A 17,400-nucleotide genomic window follows, 5' to 3' on the forward strand; every position below is an offset into this window, starting at 1 on the left:
ATCGTATCTCTACAAATGGGACACAGCAACTCATCCGGAATCGGATCATCGGAGGAGGAGGAGAACAGCTCCTCTGGTAAAAAGGGAGGCTTTTCCTTCTTTCCTCTAGCAGAAGCTTCCCTGGAGGGTGGGGTGGGGAAAGAAAAAGAAAAACGTTAAAGATGTGGATATGAAAACTTTTCCAAGCTTTTAACTTTATCAAAGGAAGATAACAGATGGAATTATTCTCACTCCGCATTAGCCTTCTAAAACGCAGGCATTTAGTTTCAACTGCCAGAGAAGGGAGGGGGGAACAATTTTCCTTCTGCAGAACTCTCCCGTTCATTGGATCAACTAAGAAATTAGCTCAGACTAGAAAAATCATTTTTTGATGGTTAGAAATCACAGGAAATGAATCCCAGGTCTCCTTTGCCAGAGGGTAAATATAAATTGCAGGCTCAGGATAGAGCTGGTCTTCGAATAATTGCATTTTATAAGTGAAAGAAGTCTATGTTCCAGCTTCTACCAAAGGAGATCCATGACAGAAAAAGAGAAGTGCTACCGATTCCTTTTTAAAAGAACCACTCTTGTCAGCACACAGTAGCATTTTTAGTTTGGAGCAGCAGGAAAACTTCAGTCTGTTTCACACGTGAAATTTGATAAAAGTCAGAGGGGAAGGAAATCTCAGCCCAATAGTCCAATTCGATAAATTTTGCAAGAAGCCTTTGAAACAGAAACCAGATGCAAAATGAGCTTTCTGAGAGAACGACTCCAACTGTAAACACTACGGAAATGTTTTGCAGAAACAGATTCTCAGCCTACCACACGTTTAACCAACTTCCAGGGGCACGAACAGTAGGACCAGCCTATTTTCATATTAGAAAGTATGGCAGATTTTAAGGTTAAGATACGGTGACAATGCTTCCTCCCCTGCAATTACAGATGCCGGCCAACTTGGCTGCATTGCCACTCAGACATTTACTCGTGGTTTCTCTCCTTCAGTTTTTGGTAGTCCAATTAATTCCATACTTACGCAAATCACATTTCACCTTTGTCACAAATTACTCCAAGACTTACAGATACAGAAGACAACAGCACAAGAGGAAGTCCTCAGGTATTTTGTCTCTGCTACCTAAGTATCAAAACCATCATGTCTGTACTATATTTTGTGTTCTTAAATAATCAACCATCAAAACAGGAAGGTAACGTTAGCCAGTCTGTATATCCCTAGTATGACAAATAGGGCCATACACAGTACTTTGATTTCTAAGCAAGAACAGTGATGGTCTAGACACTTCAAAGCGCACCTTTACTTAAGCAAACCAAAAATCAGTCATCCGACAAAGACATAACAAAAACGTCAGCAGCAGAGTCTTTAGAAGAGCGTTTCTTTGTGGAAGCCCAAGCACTGTGCTCAGACGGCTACCATATTTAGCCACTAAACGTGTTACATATGCTATGTGGATTCAAAATAGTACTAGAAATGTCACCTGACAGCAGTTTCTAGAATTTTGTTCAACTGAGGAGTCCCGTGACAAAAGAAAATAGCGGCCTTGATTGCCAGAATTTGTTTTAAGATGATGCTGAAAATGCTACAATATTTTAGGAACTATTTATTACATTTGAAAACTTGCTGAGATTCCACATACTCATTGATCCGTATTGCAGAGGCAATTCAAAGGCTGCTGTGGAATTCACGTGCAAAGAGAAAGGTTCGCGCTTCCTGCCACTGCTAGACCACCACCAGGCTCACAATTACAGCCACACAGCTCCCGAAGGGGAGCAAGTACAAGGAAACACTGTCAATGACCACCCAATGGTTTCTTCATCCATTTACCTCGAAGAACATACTACAAGGTGAGTAACACATTTTTGAAGGCCTCTCCACCAGTACAGCATACGTTCATCATTCCCAAACTTTAGCTGCTCTGCCAGTGGCTTCTGCAATGTTTCCAGCGGGAGGAGCAGAAAGCTCATCTGCCTGGTGAACTGTCAATGCTAGAACAGCAGTGCCGTTCTTCCCTTATCCCCACGTACAGGTATTTACCTGATCTTTGAAGCTAGCAGCATCTATCCTCTCATTGTGGGGCAGCATTACAATACCAGGAGAGGGTGCCGGAGGAAATGGAGGATGCACGGACAACGCAGCACTAAGCATACATATTTTAATTAACCCCCCGTGTTTGGAAGCACAACTCTGTGGCCTCCAGAATTACTAGGGAGTACCTGAAAGCACTGCAACAACTACGGCAGTAACATGCCCAAAGCTGACATGCAGAGCTACATAAATTCAGGGGGTTTGGCTTGCAGACACTTCATGAGTACCAGGATGCTGCTGTACTGTTGGTGCGAGACACAACAGTATCATCGTACTCGCACAAAAGGCTTTAGGATACTGTTCTTTTTCTCTTGCCTTAAACGGACATTGTCTTTAGGAAACTACTAGGAATCCTTTATGAATGAAACTTCTTGTTTGCATTGTTTGCCAGCTGGCAACCCTGGGTCTTTCCTCTATAGCTAGTAGGCAAAAAACCCAGATTTGGGCCGTAAGAATACCCTCCAGCCCAAGTGCAAGAAATAGTCAAACACTGAGACTCAGGCTCTTCTGAGATGGGAACAAATCCTAAGATTACACTACAATGTGTAAAAGCAAACACATAAAATAAGGAATTTCTCCATATGGAGATCCATGTAGAGACCATGGGTCTCAGAACAATCAGCCCCAAGAACAAACCCAACAGAGTCACCTTAAAAGTTGTAATTGATGGAGTTTGAACCCCATGTCCCAACAGGACTAAAAATGTCAGCCTGCTTTGGGGCAGATACATTAAAATCTAGCCCAGGACAACAAAAATTAACAGCAGCTTTAACAAGAAAGATACAAGCTGAAAGCCCTGTAAGCTAATATAAATTTAAAAAGTTAACACACCAAAACCCCTAACAAAGAATACAACGGTTCGTGGATACTTACCTAACAGATGTTTTGCTGGTAGCTTTAACTCCTCCAACAGGGATTCTTCTGACAATCACCGATGAGTTCTTAGGAATCAGGGCATTGTCATCGGTGTATTCTGAAAACAAAAGAAATACAGAAAAAAAACCCTAGTCCGTTCATAAGGATTAAGTATAAATACGTAATTCCACAGCACTTCAGAGAATCCCCTGACAGATAGAAAGTCTGTCTAGCTTGCCCTGCAACAAAACAGGCACCGAGCTAAAGCATGAAAACGCCATTGCTTCCAGAGCTGTTAACTCAAACAATTCACCTAATGCCACCAGTGCTCAAGACTGAGGGAACGCAGAAGAGACCCTGCCGTCTCTGCCTATTTCTTGGAGCTTCTTCCACCACCAACCACACTTCTCGGCCTCTCAGTGCTTTACATTTGAATGGAGCCAAAACTGGCAGTGCTAGAATTTGCATCACAGAACATTTGGCCTTTTTTGAGCTTGCTTTCACAAGTAGGCACAATTGGCTCAAACTAAAGTGGTGTCTCCCCTCTGAAGCTAATCATCTCCTTTGAATTAAACGTGAAGGGACGTTAATTCTTTCAATTCCCTTCTTGCAGAGCAGAGAGACTCAAACAAAACTACATACGAAGACAGCCTCTAAAAGCCTTTAGAAAACAGTGTGTGCCTGAAGCTACCCGTGCTTTGCCTTGGCTTACACCATGTCAGTCTTTTGAAACGGAGGAAAGCCTTCTGACCTTTTACATACGACCCAAAAAAACCTGCCCTTACTACCTGAGACACTTGGACTGAGCAAGCTTAAAATGCAAAGACTTTCCCATGAGAATGGTTTTATATTGTACTTACACCAGCTGGATATGAGTAACTCTTTTAAAGTGCTACCAGCAGCCATTCCCTGTAATCTGCCTACGGTTTCAAATGCTAAAAGCCCTTAGCTTTGCAGAACGATGGTCTGAAAACCAAAGATACTGGATATCAAGCCAAGCTCTGTCAGGGAGATTTTGCTCAGGGATCAGACACAAAATAGGAATAGTTCACAATTTAGGCATCATTTTTCAGTATATTCTTCCTATGGGCATGACTTCCTTTGGAGTTAGCGGGAGTTTGTTTTGAAGACATCGCATCACAGCATTACTAAAACCGTCAAGCGCATGCTGTAACACTGAACTCGAGCAAGTTCCGAGCTGCAGAGACAGTCTTAGAAGAGCACTCCTCTTCCTTAAAACTATTCACCTAAGAGCAGTTCAGAGTCCCATTTTTGGTTTTGTACTTTTTTGTCTTTTGCCTGATAAGCAGAATAGCACATTCTCCAAGGGGCTTGAGACAGAATGGTACAGGCAGGAAAGAGTACTCAAGAAACCCTAGTTCTGGAGTTTACCGTTCTACCACGATATTGTGAGAACATCTATGATAAGAAATTCAGATCAAATTAAAAGGAGGCAAGTCTAAATGCACTATTCTTGAGTATGGGCTTTTTGAAGGGAATTCTGCCCTTACAGAACACGCCTCTGGAGTAAACGTGGAAGAGGACATCCCCCCACCCCCTTTGTAAAATAAGTCCCAACCATCCCTTTGCCTTCCTGGCATCTCTAAAAGCATCATCTCATATTTTTCCACTGATTTTTAAAATCCTGTTTACTTTTACCTCATATTAGCTTTGCTTCTAGTACTAGATTTCCATTGTGAAAAGTAACAGTCACTGAACTGTAAAAGCTTGGAGTACTCAGAAAAATCTGAACAAGGAGGCCATCTTCACTCAAGCTTCACTTTGTTCTTTCCAAGATCATTTCAACATTTTGTCAGGACTGCTGCACAGACAAAGGTATAAAATGCAATACTGTATGTCCGCATATAGGAATTCAAAACATCCCACTTAGGCAGAAAATCCTGGTCTGTTTTTTTTTCCCTTTTTCTTCTGAAGGTGAGTTTAAGCATCTACATCTGACGAATAACAACTGCAAGTCACGGTTATGCATATAAACCCAAAAGTTGGCATTCATACATATTACACCAAAACGTATTCCCTAGCTGTGCTCTGAAAACCACTGGGGTATTTTTGTGTTTTCGCATGGAAAACACCCTTACCTTCACTATGTATCTGTGCAAAACCAGTATCTTATGAAACACAACAAATTTATTGATGAACTGGGTGCGGAGAGCACAGCCCCGCAGCTCGGGGACATCGCTCCTCTTCAGGAACAGAGGGGAAGGCTCTGGGACACAAAGGATACCAGGACACGCTCCAGAAAGAGAAGATCAGCGCCAGTCCCTCCACCTGAGTGCAAAGAAATAGTTGCACCCCAACAAAATAGTTAAGAAAAGAACCCCAAGCCAAACCCACAGCACAGCATCCCCCTCTACAACGGTTTCAGCGGTAGTTACAACCGCTGCACAGCTGCAGGCTGATGGCCCTCCTGGCCCTGTCACTGGACTCTCACTGACAGCAGTTACCAAGGCCCTTTGGGAAGGCTGCACTGTGCGTCACCTTCACGGAAGAGGACCTGCTGCTTCCCTGTGGCTGCCTTTAGCAGCAGAGCCCTCTGGTTCTCCAGCCCACACTTTCCCACCTTGGATGCAGGAGGCACTGGCTTTCAGCCGCTCCTTTAACAGCTGCCTTTGCTGTGCTCCTCTGCTGTCTCCCTTCCCACCGCATCAGTCAGGGTGGGCTTCTTGTCATTCCAGACCGAGCCCCCAGCACATGCTAAAGAAACAACAATTAGCAAATAGGAACTCTACCCATAGCGCATACCTGGACAGCCTATCAAGGTGTAATTGCTCATCCTACCCTTCCCAAGGTAGAGACCAGCCTATACTTTGATCCCGTATCTACCTACTGTACCATCTGTCCTAAAGCTCAAATCGTAATTACCTTTGCAAGAGGATGGCCGTTGAGGAGAAGTGGGCAGTAAACCATCAACGGTTGGAAAAATGTAGCCAAGCAAGTGGCAAAGGAAGGAGCCGAGTTATCCCGAAGGCCAGCTCAGCCCAACAAAGCTCAGGGAGCTTTGGTCCTCTCTGTCTCCTTCGTAAAGCTAGAAATGGCGCTTTCACCATCAACCTCCTGTGGGATAGAAGGCAAACTTTTGATGCAGCAGCTGTGTCCTGCCGCGTAGGCTCTGAACTAGCCCTGCTGAAAAAGCTGACCAGCGCACTGGGCTACAAAGAAAAAGCTCTTCTGTAAAGATGGCTTCCGAGACACGCGCAAGAGAACTTGACCAGCAGTGAGCTCACCTGTGCAAGTGGGTCTGTTGTTACAAGAAACCAGGCGGAAACAAGGTGAAAGCCGCCAAGGTGCAACGAAAGAGGGCAAACTCAGCTACTAAATATGAATGAAGCGTGCTTGCAAAGCGGGTCACGTCAACAACTCCTCCAAAGTGAATGGTAACAGGCGACCTCATGGCCAAAGCCAATAGGTTTCCTAGACTGTAACAATGCATATGTGAATCGCCTTAGGATGGCATGTAAGGGAGCAAGAATTGTAACACGGGGTCCTTCTCGGGCTCCCAGCCGAGAGGCGCCTTTACCGCCAGCAATAAAAAGGGGGTTTAGCCAATGTGTACGTCTGCTGCCTTCTTCCCTGTACCCACGCATGAACTAGAAGAGAAGTGCAAGCGTTTTACCGTTTCTGTAGAAGTTCAGGTCAACATTTAAACAGCCAAAGCTCTGAAGAGTTACGCTGACCCTTACTTAGGCACTTACTTTGTCTCCCTTTGAGAGATAACTAAGCACATTCCCTCCTAGCCACAGTCCAGCATCCAGAAGCATCCAGAACACGCAGACAAACCTCCACCATTTTTTCAGCAATGTTTCAAGTCATGCGATACTTAGCCCAGGACTTCACCAAATGTCACTAAACTCGGAGACTTTGACCCAGCCAGCCATGGCCACGGGGCTTCAGCTCACCATTTCTGTGTCAGAGCCATCAGACAGATGACCCCGTCCTCCTTGAGACACCCCTTGGGGCAGCCGTACCCAGCGCCGGGTGGCTGGATATGGCCTTTGCTCCATTGGGGAGGCGCTTCCTGGGAGCAGGATCTCTCACTGGGGCACTGGGAAGCCCTCCTGAGGCCTGCATGCCTGAGAGACGGCTCTGCACTGCTCCCTCGCTCACTAAAACCAGGGGCGGAGGAAGGCTGCCCTGGTGGCCTCCAAAGCAATCAGCTCCCCTGGGCTCCTCTGCGGCCACTGGGCACCTTTGCTGTCAGGAGGCTCTCAGCGCTGCTCTGCCATCGGCCGTCGCCTCCCTGCAGGATGCTCTCCAGCACATGGTACATCTCTGCTTGGTCTCCCTGGGGGGCAAAGATCGAAAGGGAGAGATGGGGTTTGCCTGGCCCCCATTCCCAGGGTGCCACAAGAGAGAGCTGCCACCCCCAAACCGCTGTGTGATGCAGACGCCACACACGAGCTGCAGACATGGGTCAGGACAGCTTTGGGGAGCAGGAGAGCCATTCTGCGGTGCCCTCAGAGCTGGCAGAAAGCAGAGCTGCAGACAACGGCGGGGAAGCCCAGGGCAGCCAACGGCAGGGTGCGGCACCTGCAGAAATGCCCGGCTCCTGCAGCCTCGGCCCCGGGGCCGCAGCTCGGGGCTGGCACCGGCTGGGGCTTTGCTGGGAAAAACCAGGCGAGAGTCACCCTGACGTCCCACACACGTACCTCGTGCCGGGACCTGCCAACCCGTCCCTCTGCCCAGCGCCGCCACGGGATGCAGAAAGCAGCGCTGCTGGCCCTGGTGTGGTCCTGAGCCATGTCTCAGCAGACGAGTCCTTAACCAGCATCTCTTGCCCTCCATCTCTTGCCCGCTCCTCACCAGCACTTCTCCTCCCTCCCCTCCCTGACCAGCTCCCCCCTGCTCTCCCCGGCCCTCGGGCCCTTCCCGCCCCTCTCCCCCAACCCCGCCGCCCTCTCCCCACCTTCTCTCCCTCCCAGCCGTGCTCCAGGGCCTGGCCCTGGGCCAGGGCAGCCCCGGGGAGGCGGCCATGGTTCCCGCGGGGTCAGAGGGCAGGAGGGGGCGCCCCGGGGCACGCTGGGAGTTGTGGACCCGGCACGAGGCTCCCGGCGGCCATCTTGTGTCGGCTGAGGGGAGGCTGGCACAGGCCGACAGGACAGATCTGCAGAGCCGGGAGCTGCGGTGAGTCCTGGGCCCTTGGGTTCCTGTCAGCCCTCTTCTGCCTCCCTGTTCCTCCCTGCCCTTCCCCTTTCCCTCTGGGTCTTGTTTTTCGCCTCCCTGTACCTCCCTTCCTCTCTCCTGCTGTGCTCTGCTCCCTGTCCGCCCTTTCTCTTTTCTCCAAGCCCCTCTCTCTCTCTGTCATCCTTCCTCTCCCTCTACTTTCCCCGTCACCCTTCTTTCCTGCTCCCTGGGCCTCTTGGTTTCTCTCTCTCTCCTCTGCACAGAGGCCCCAGGCTGAGTGTGCAGCTCGCACCATGCAGTGGGGTCAAACCCATGTGGCTACTGGACAGACCTCTCTCTCCCTGCTGAGCACAGAGTAACTAGGATTGGGGTTTTTTTAGCCGCCTCAATTAAGCGACTCCAGTTAGATAGGATGAACCCCGGCTTCAAAGTTTTACTCTGTTTTTTTTTGTTTACTCTGGGACCAGTTAATGAAGATATGCCACTACTATGTACTGGTAAACAGTGGGTTCACTCATTTGTCTTCCTGTTATGTCCACAATGAACAAACAGGCTCTGTTAAGACTAGCTATATAACATGAGCTTGACAAACTATCTTGTTTAGTCCCTGTGAACCAAATCATGCTTGCTTTACTTCCAGGATTGTCCCCCCAATCATTCTGCTTGCATGAGAGGCCCTTCAGATGAGCTTCTGTTTTTGCATTTTCCCTGGGCTATGCCATTAGCTGGGATTTGATTGTTAAGTAGAAGATTAATGTCAGGCAATTTTAACACGTAATCTGATCTGGAATACTTGTTTACTGGAATTGTTTACCCAATAGTAGATCGTGGAGAAGATCAAGTCATTTATTGTTGTATTCAAAAAAAAAAAAAGGTTCTGAATGTGAATTGAAAACCATTTTCTGTATTTACTTACCTTTCTGTTCTGATGTATTTACTGATGCCTGTCTTTATTCCCAGTCATGGAATTCATAGAGTCGGTTCTGTGTGAGTAGCACGCAGTCAGTTTGGTTTGAACTAAGCCGTGTGCACAGCACTAGCATAAGGTTTGGACCCAGAAATGTGCACTCTTGTGGGCCTTGTGTCAAATCATCTATTTGTGCACAGAAATAAACCACACAAAGCCATTTCTCAGTGTACCCAGGTATCAATTTAAGTTTAAAGTATAATTGGGTTCATTCAAATGGAAAGATACGCAGACATTGTCATCTTACATGTCTGTATCAAGACTAAATTTCTGTTTTCTCTGTATTTTTCAACCTAAAGGCCTGTGAATGTTCGTATCACTGCTTATGGCCTTGATTTTTCTATTTCTTGAGGGGTTATAATTTGATATATTAGTATTAAGACTGCTGCAGTTGAAAAATAGTATTGCTTCTTAATTTTGAAGTAAAAAAAAGGAACATTTGGTCTAAAAATGTGGGATTTTATTTTCACTTTATTCTTTTTTCTCTTGCTGGTCCGTTACTAGCTGATGCTTCCTTTGTATATGGATGTCACTGTTGATCAGTTAACTTGAATACAGTCGTGTCTCGAACTTGGCAGCTTTAGTTACAGTCCGTTACCAATGGAACTAGAGGGTAGTTTGGCAGCGGTACCAGCATTTGGTCTTCGTTGCAGACCCACAAGAACTTAACGTAACGTGTGCTTAAGCTGTTATGTAAAAGTATTGCGAGCAAAATTAGACCTCACAAAATGTTGTCGTGAGCATAAAATTCAGATCACGTCCATAAAAGCTGCCCATCTTAGATTCATCAGCCTATGCAGTGAACCTCGGCAGAGGATTGTCAGGTATCACGTTTTGGAGACTTTTAAATATTGAGTTAATTGTCATTAAACCCAAGCTGAAATTCTTTTACTCAACCCCAAATTCAGAAAAGAGCTGAGTAAAACTGTACATGAACCCATACAAAAACCGGAATAAAAATGGTTTGTTCTATACCGCTCCTTTGATAGGAAGCTCCCCCTTTTCTGTGTTCACTGGAAATTAAGTGCTATATTCTGCTCAGGTCCAAAATACTAACTAAAGAAATACACCTTAAAGTTCTCATCAAGTCGACATTCTAAATCATTTTTGTCGTCGGTCATTGTACTTCATGTCATATTCCTAGCCCCTACGGACTGAGTTTAAGAAGCTAAGGAAGAGAAGTGACATATTATCCTGCTTTTGAACTTGTTATAGACATTATGTTTTACTTTAGTCATTCTAAACACCTTCCTTATTCACACCTCTGAAAGATGCATGGAGCTGCACACTTGAAAATCAAGATATTTACTTAGCATTGGAGTGCCTGCTTTGTATGCGGTAGACATTAACATGTTGTACTGGCTAAGTACAGAAAGCAAGAACAAAAATGCATTCTTTGGTAACAGGTAGAGTATAATCAGATGTTGAGAAAATGCTTAATTATTTACGCAATACATTAAGGTTCATTTTCTGTACATTAAGGTATATGCAGATGGCAAAGCAAAACATTGTAACGCCCGGAATGTAATTTTATATAATCTTTTTTTTTATCAAGATACATAAATATATATTATTAGGGCTCTGCACTACGATGGTTTACGTCAGTGTTTGTCTAGACAGTCCTGGAAGAAGAATTATTTAACTCTTCAGGTTTTAAATTATTTTAAGTTGCACTACGCATCAAAGGCACCACATAACCTATGGAGCCATGTTACATGTTAACCTATGGAATCATGTTACAGAGCTGTAATTGAGTTTCTGGACACCTCCCTGGGCTCAGGCAACTGTGGGTCAACATAACACATGCCGTTGTGTGCTTTTAGTTGCAGAAAGTAACGTTCCTTTACTGCAGTAACAAGCATCGCCTGGGCACTAACAAACATCTTTTTGAATGACCCTACATATCGAATCTTAACCAGTGGTTCTATGCCAGTATATTGGTCCTGATATGAAAAAGTATGCATATACTACTCAGGTAAACAGCTTGCTAAAATGATGAAATGGCTCATGAAAGAGCCGATGAGTCATGGCTCTCCATCTTCAGATGGAATGTCTCAGGACCGAAACCAGACTTCATAGTAAAATTCTTCCATCTGAGAGGAAGTACCATTTTGCAAGGTCATTTTTGTAATTTAGATATTGAAAGAGGGGAAGAACCACGAAGGGCAGTATTGCAAGTGGCACATACATATGTTGGCTAGAGATGTTAAATATGTTAATTTTAAAGTAGCTTTTTCCAAGAGAATTTCAAATGCCATTTTTCAGTTGTTTTTTTTTTTCCTAATTTCTCTGCCACTTTTTTCTGTCCTTTACCACCCTACCAGTTTCATGACAAGACAGATCCAACTCTTGAGAGTCTGAAGGGCATAGTTGAACGTCTGAGGCAGCCGCCTTCAATCTCAGCAGAGGTTGAGAAGATTAAAGAGCAAATCAGTGAAAATATGAACGTGTCAGTGGATCTGGAAAAACTTCAGCTGGTGTATGAGACGCTTAAACAGAGAGGGAAGGAAATGATTGCTCGCTCAGAAGGAGTCGATAAGGATATATCTGCTAAAGGTAATAGAGGGAGGAAAGTTTCATGTAGTGGAAATGCAGCAAGCTGCAGCATATAAAAATCTTCATTTCTGATGACCACTGATCCGGGGATTGTGTTCTCCTGGAGAAGCTGGAGATGATGTATAAAAGCAAAGTATTTGTTTAAAATAATTCATCGTGGATATGACCGTTGTTTTATTTTTTAGGGTTATGGTGGCTGTTTCCACTTAAGATTATAAGGAGTGCTGTAAGGAAACAATTTTACAGTCTAAATTTTAAAAGATACCCATATGTTTCTGCTGTAGAACTGTAGAGAGATTTATGGCCAAGAATCGTTTGCCAAGGTAGTAATCTAGTTCCTCTGTTGTTTAGCTGTTCAAGATAAACTAGACCAAATGGTCCTCATTTGGGAAGACATCCAGACCTTGACTGAGGAGAGGGAGGCCAAATTGCTGGATGTAATGAAACTAGCCGCGAAGTTATGGTGTAGTCACGTGGCTCTTGCAGCTACTATTAAAGATACTCAGGAGCTCACTGGAGAACTGGAGGGACCTGGAGTTGACCCATCTGTAGTCACGCAAGAGCAAGAAGATGCTGAGGTCAGTAGAAAGTATTTTGTTGACTTATTTTATTTACAGTATATGGAGAAAAGACAGAATTACTATGAAATACCACAGGAGGCTATTTTTTTAGAAACCAAGAGGGATAATTGTGTAGAAATTTACTCTAGTGATATCTCAAGAGTCTGTGGTAAATAACGTGTACCAGTTCTGAATTGCAATGAGCATGCAACATGTGCCTGTCCTTATATTTGCATATCTGCTTATAAACGTGTATATAATAAGCACGTCACTGAGACTTTTAAAAGTTATACGTACTTTAGATTCCCTGAGTAATAGGGAACATCTAAATGAAAGGTGTACGCATGTATCCTGCTCTATGTATTATGCTCTAAGCCTGTAATTATTCATGCTGATAGTTAAAGATTTGAGGGTTGACTGACAACCTCTGAAAAAGAAATCACTCTGATTAAAGAAATCTAATTGAAAACTTCCTTTTTATTTTTTTTTTCATCTCGTGCAAAATGACATCATAAGCCATTGTTATAATTTAGACTGATGTCAGTTGATTTCACTCTGACCCTGCAAAAGGATGATTGTGTTTGAAGCGTCAGATTGTGAGTCCAAGGGACTTTAAAGAAACCACAGGCCGAATCCTGCCATGTCCTCTCTTGAAAACAAGCTGTACATAGATTATTAAAGTTAGTGTTAGCGGCATTGAATTTTTTTCTCTTTGTAGGCTGCTAAAGAAGAAACTGATGGACTACAAGAGGAACTAGCAACAGTTCTGAGCCTTGGCTCTGAGCTTAGAGCTGCTTGTGGAGAGCCTGACAAACCTGTTGTCAACAAGAGTATAGATGAGGTATGGGAAATATCCCATCCCCTCCCTGCGCCCAACAAATTTTGAAAATAAACTTTTTGTGGCAAATGTAAGATACCCCTGAAGCTTTTATGATAACATAAGGTTTGCTTTTCAAGTAAATGGATCTTGGCTCGTATTAGTTTAGAATGTATAGAGAATTTTATTTTACTGATTTATGGGTTAAAAGTTCTGTAAAAGACAGAAAGGTTTTTTGTGAAAGAGTCACTGATTAATGTAACAGATGGCTTCTTTTTTGCAATAGGGATGCTAGAATAAATTTGAAACGTGTCTGGTTTATGCCGAGTGCAACATCTTGACTGAGACAATCCTGCTTGGATGACTACAGAGTACTGACAATTTCTCCAGTGTTCAGCAGTGTATGTTTCTTTTAAGCTACCTTTTTGATAAGGATGCAGTTCCAAATGATTTAATAATACTATTTCCCATATTGACTGTAATCCGTAGGTTAAGAAAACTATTCAATAATCAGTATTGAATTTTACAGCTTTTGTCATCCAGAACGTCGAGTGTGTTCTGAAGGAAAGTAACTATGCAGTGATAAGGAGAACAAGAGTTTTAACATGGAATTAATATGAACTATTCATGCTTAGTTTATTGGTGTTATTGATGAGTGAATAATTAGCGAACGCACATTATACAGCAGTAACATTCTTTTGTCCACTGGAGTAAATTTCACCTATTTGCAGCTGAATTCTGCCTGGGATGCCTTAAGCAAAACACGGAAAGACCGGGCAGATAAGCTTGTTGAAGCTCTGCAGGCAGCTGTTCCATACCAAGATGGACTGCAGGTAAGATGGTGTGATACACCTAACCCAATCTTGAGTCAATAGGATTTGATGTGGTTGTAGTCAAAAATGTTACGTGATTGGGAAGGTGACATGTGTCACTGATTCTAGCGACTATTTTCTTCAGTAGGCAGATATTTTTTCTCGGGCTTGGTTGGGTTGGAGGTTTTTCTTCCATTAAAGACTAAATCTGTTTGGGTTGTTTTCTTCATGTAGTTGTTCATATACTCCTCTATGTATAGATTTGAAATTGATGTCCCCTTTATTGGTAAGACACAAGTTTAGAGTAATCCTGCTCACATTTCCTGGTGGTAGTCAGTACTTAACATAATAGGCGAGTTGAAGGTGTGACATGTTTACATGATCTGAAAGGAATAGAATACAGGTCCGTATACTCACTTGCTGCTGTTTTCTTTGAGTGGAGGACAGTGAAAGAACTTCAATTTTATTCCACCTTTTTTATAAGTCAAATATTTCAGTTTGACTATTTTAAGCCCAAAATATTAATGTAATGTTACTGAACCACTACCCGAATTCTTAGCGTAATAATACTAAGAATATAGACATACTGGACCATCATACTAACTCTTACCGTAATTTATCCAATCACAATACTTTGGAAGATGATTCACTTTTCAAATGGGTAGGTGAACTTTCCAGCAGTTTTTTAAGATATCTTTTCTCTATATGTGCTGTATTTTATTTCATTTTTTTGCCTATTCTTTGCAAGTTTTGGCTGAGTGGCAGGCCTCACGTCTTTTGTCAGTGAACAGCTGGAAAATGGAAACATTTGAAAAGTTTTCACGGTCAGATTTTGCAAAACTCTCGTTTTGCCCAGTGGAATTACTGTCTTTCTTGGTTCATTAGATCTTTAAAAACAGAGTTTCACATGACACTGAGGGCAGTTGCTTGTGTGTTCAGTGCAGACCAAGCAGCAGAACACATCTTAATAACAATGCAACATCTTGTTTTCCGGTGCGCCCTGGCTATGTATTTTTCTCCAAGTTCTCTTATTTTCATACTGCACAGAGGTCGACTTGTAGGGTTACATTAGGCACATTGCCGTTGCTTTAAGAGCTTTGTATTTCCTGGGGCTGCACGTTGTACCTCCTGCAAGCTTGGTACTTTGTAAAAGAACTGTATTTAACTGCCACCTTACGCTCATTTCAATAGACACTATTAAAAGTATTGTGGGCAGATTGTTAGGTACCGCTGCCTCACCCTGTTGAGCGTGTTGGGGGGGTTAGTTCTCCTTTTCTCAAGGAGCTGTGTAGCAGTGGGCAGCTCTGAGAAGCCATCCTAAGCCCTTCTCCGTAATGAATCACAGATAACAGGCAGGAGGAAAAAGGGCCTGGCAGAGGTGTTTCTTCCTCTATGTAATTAATTGCCCAGAGTGCTGTAGGTGTTCTTAATCTTTAACTGGAGTGTTCTTGAGGTTGTTCTGCATTATATCAGGAGTAAAAGAAGTACCCACAAAGCCTCAGAACTGGGGAGACTTCATTTGTTTTTTGAAGTTCCAACTGCCTTATCCTGAGGAGATTCAGTCACGCTCAGGTGTTGGCCATCACTGTCTAATCTGTACTGAATGGGTCGTGTTCCATCTTCCTGATACAGATAGCGTTATCCTTCAACAGAAGTTCTTTTGTCATCATCATTTAAAGTGTGTTATCATTCAGCTGCCACCTTCCATCTTTGCTCCGAAGGAGTGCAGAACAGAGTTTGTCTTGTATTTACCTTCCAGAAGTAGAGTACTAGTCAGCATGAATAGTACTGGCAGGATATTGCTGCTAATAGGAGTTCAGTCTTGCAGCATGTACATTCTCGTAACCATTACGTGGAATGCTTCAGTTAATACTTGATCCCCTGTATTGCAAAAAACCCTAGGTTCCGCTGAAGAAAGCGGTTTGGTTTGGTTTTGTTTTGTTTTTCAAAGCGCACAGCAATCTTGTTCTCTGGAGTAAAAAATTCTGGTATTTTACTTGTAATGGCACTCCTTGGCTTTCACAGGCTGTAAGGTTATTATGTGCAGGCTTCTTCTGCTGTGACTTTTACGTGTTCTGGTTTCTACCGTGAACAGCTTCCTTGAGGCTCTGAAAGAATGCCTCCACAGCTTCACTTCTGCAATTATAGGCTTTATCTAAATGCTCACGCAGATCACAACATTCCCAGTACATTAGTAAGGTGAAAATCAAAATTTCAGGGTAACTTAGACCTGGCGAATTCCACAGGCGAATTCCATGGACTGGTCGTTGGGACTATATGGCCTTCTCGGAGCTGTTCTTCAACTAGCTGATGAAGGTGGCGCAACTTTTCGCGTGACAAGGGCCACTGTTCCACCCAAACAGGGTTATTAGATTTCCAGGTTAAGTTTAAGGTGGCTTGCACCTCAGTGGCCCCTAAGACAAATGTGACCCAATCTGTATTCCCCATTGGCTCATACGGTCTCAGCCCCATAAAGTAATTGGCGTAGTTAACACAAAAGGACGGACTGAGGCAACACGATTTTCGGGCCCCTGGGTCTGAATTATGTGTTTGCTCTGTAAAGGCAAAGCATTCCCGCCAATGCCCATTAATGCCTTCCCCATTTGTACTAACGGCCAGTTCAGAGGCCATCTGTCTTTAGAGATGACTCTGACATCCGCTCCGGTGTCCGGAATACCACTCATGCAAACAGGATCTTTCCTTGCATCGTTAATGTGCACTGCATCAACGGTCGGCCAGCACTGACGGATTGCGTCCGTAGTATCTGTGGGCTCCTGGCTGAGCCAAAGCCTCGGTTCCCCCTTTGTGTTTGAACAACTTTCGGGGGACAGGCACCAAAATACAGCAATTGGGCTATCCTGGAGCCGCAGGGTATTGTGCAGAGGGGTGCTGGGGTCCATTTAGTCTCGCAGGGTATAACACAGAGTAATTTACCAGGGCATGCAATAACATATAGGAAAAACACAAAAACATATCTCTATGGTACTGCTTTGAATCAGGTGTCCTATTTCTCTTTTTCTGCTGCTTTCTCGTAGCGCGTATGGCATACTTTTGTGCTAATGTGGCACATTCCCCGTCTAATTGTTCCTGTTTGGGTTTCTCTTTTTCTTTTTTTCTTTTTTTTTCTTTTTTCTTTTTTTTCTCTTTTTTTTTCTTTTGTTTTCTTTTTTCTTTTTTTTTGTTTTTTCTTTCTTTTTTTTTTTCATCACTTACAACTGACATAAAAGTTTGCCTTTGCAACAAGAGCTCACCCTGAAGTTCCTCATTTTCCTACAGAGCATCCTATAGATTTTGGCTCAGCTCCTTCTCCTGATCAACCATGATCTTATAGACAAACAACGAACAGCCAGCCATACGCCCTGCACGGGCGAGCCGTTCCCGAGAGCGTAAGCGTGTCGGCTGGTGAAAACTCCCCCAATATTTCAGGACTTCCATTGGTTCTACGGCCCACCCTGGTCTATCTACCTGGGGCAACCTTGTCCACCTTCGTGGCTCTGGCCCAAAGTTTAACCCCTCCTGCGTCCCACATTTTTATACTAAAAATAGCGATTGCACTGACACCATCGCAATTAACAGAGACCCATTTCAGTATCTTTTTTAAGGTCTGGAGGCTC

The sequence above is a fragment of the Chroicocephalus ridibundus genome, unplaced genomic scaffold (genome assembly GCF_963924245.1).
Source record: "Chroicocephalus ridibundus unplaced genomic scaffold, bChrRid1.1 SCAFFOLD_274, whole genome shotgun sequence".
Taxonomy (NCBI): Eukaryota; Metazoa; Chordata; class Aves; order Charadriiformes; family Laridae; genus Chroicocephalus; species Chroicocephalus ridibundus.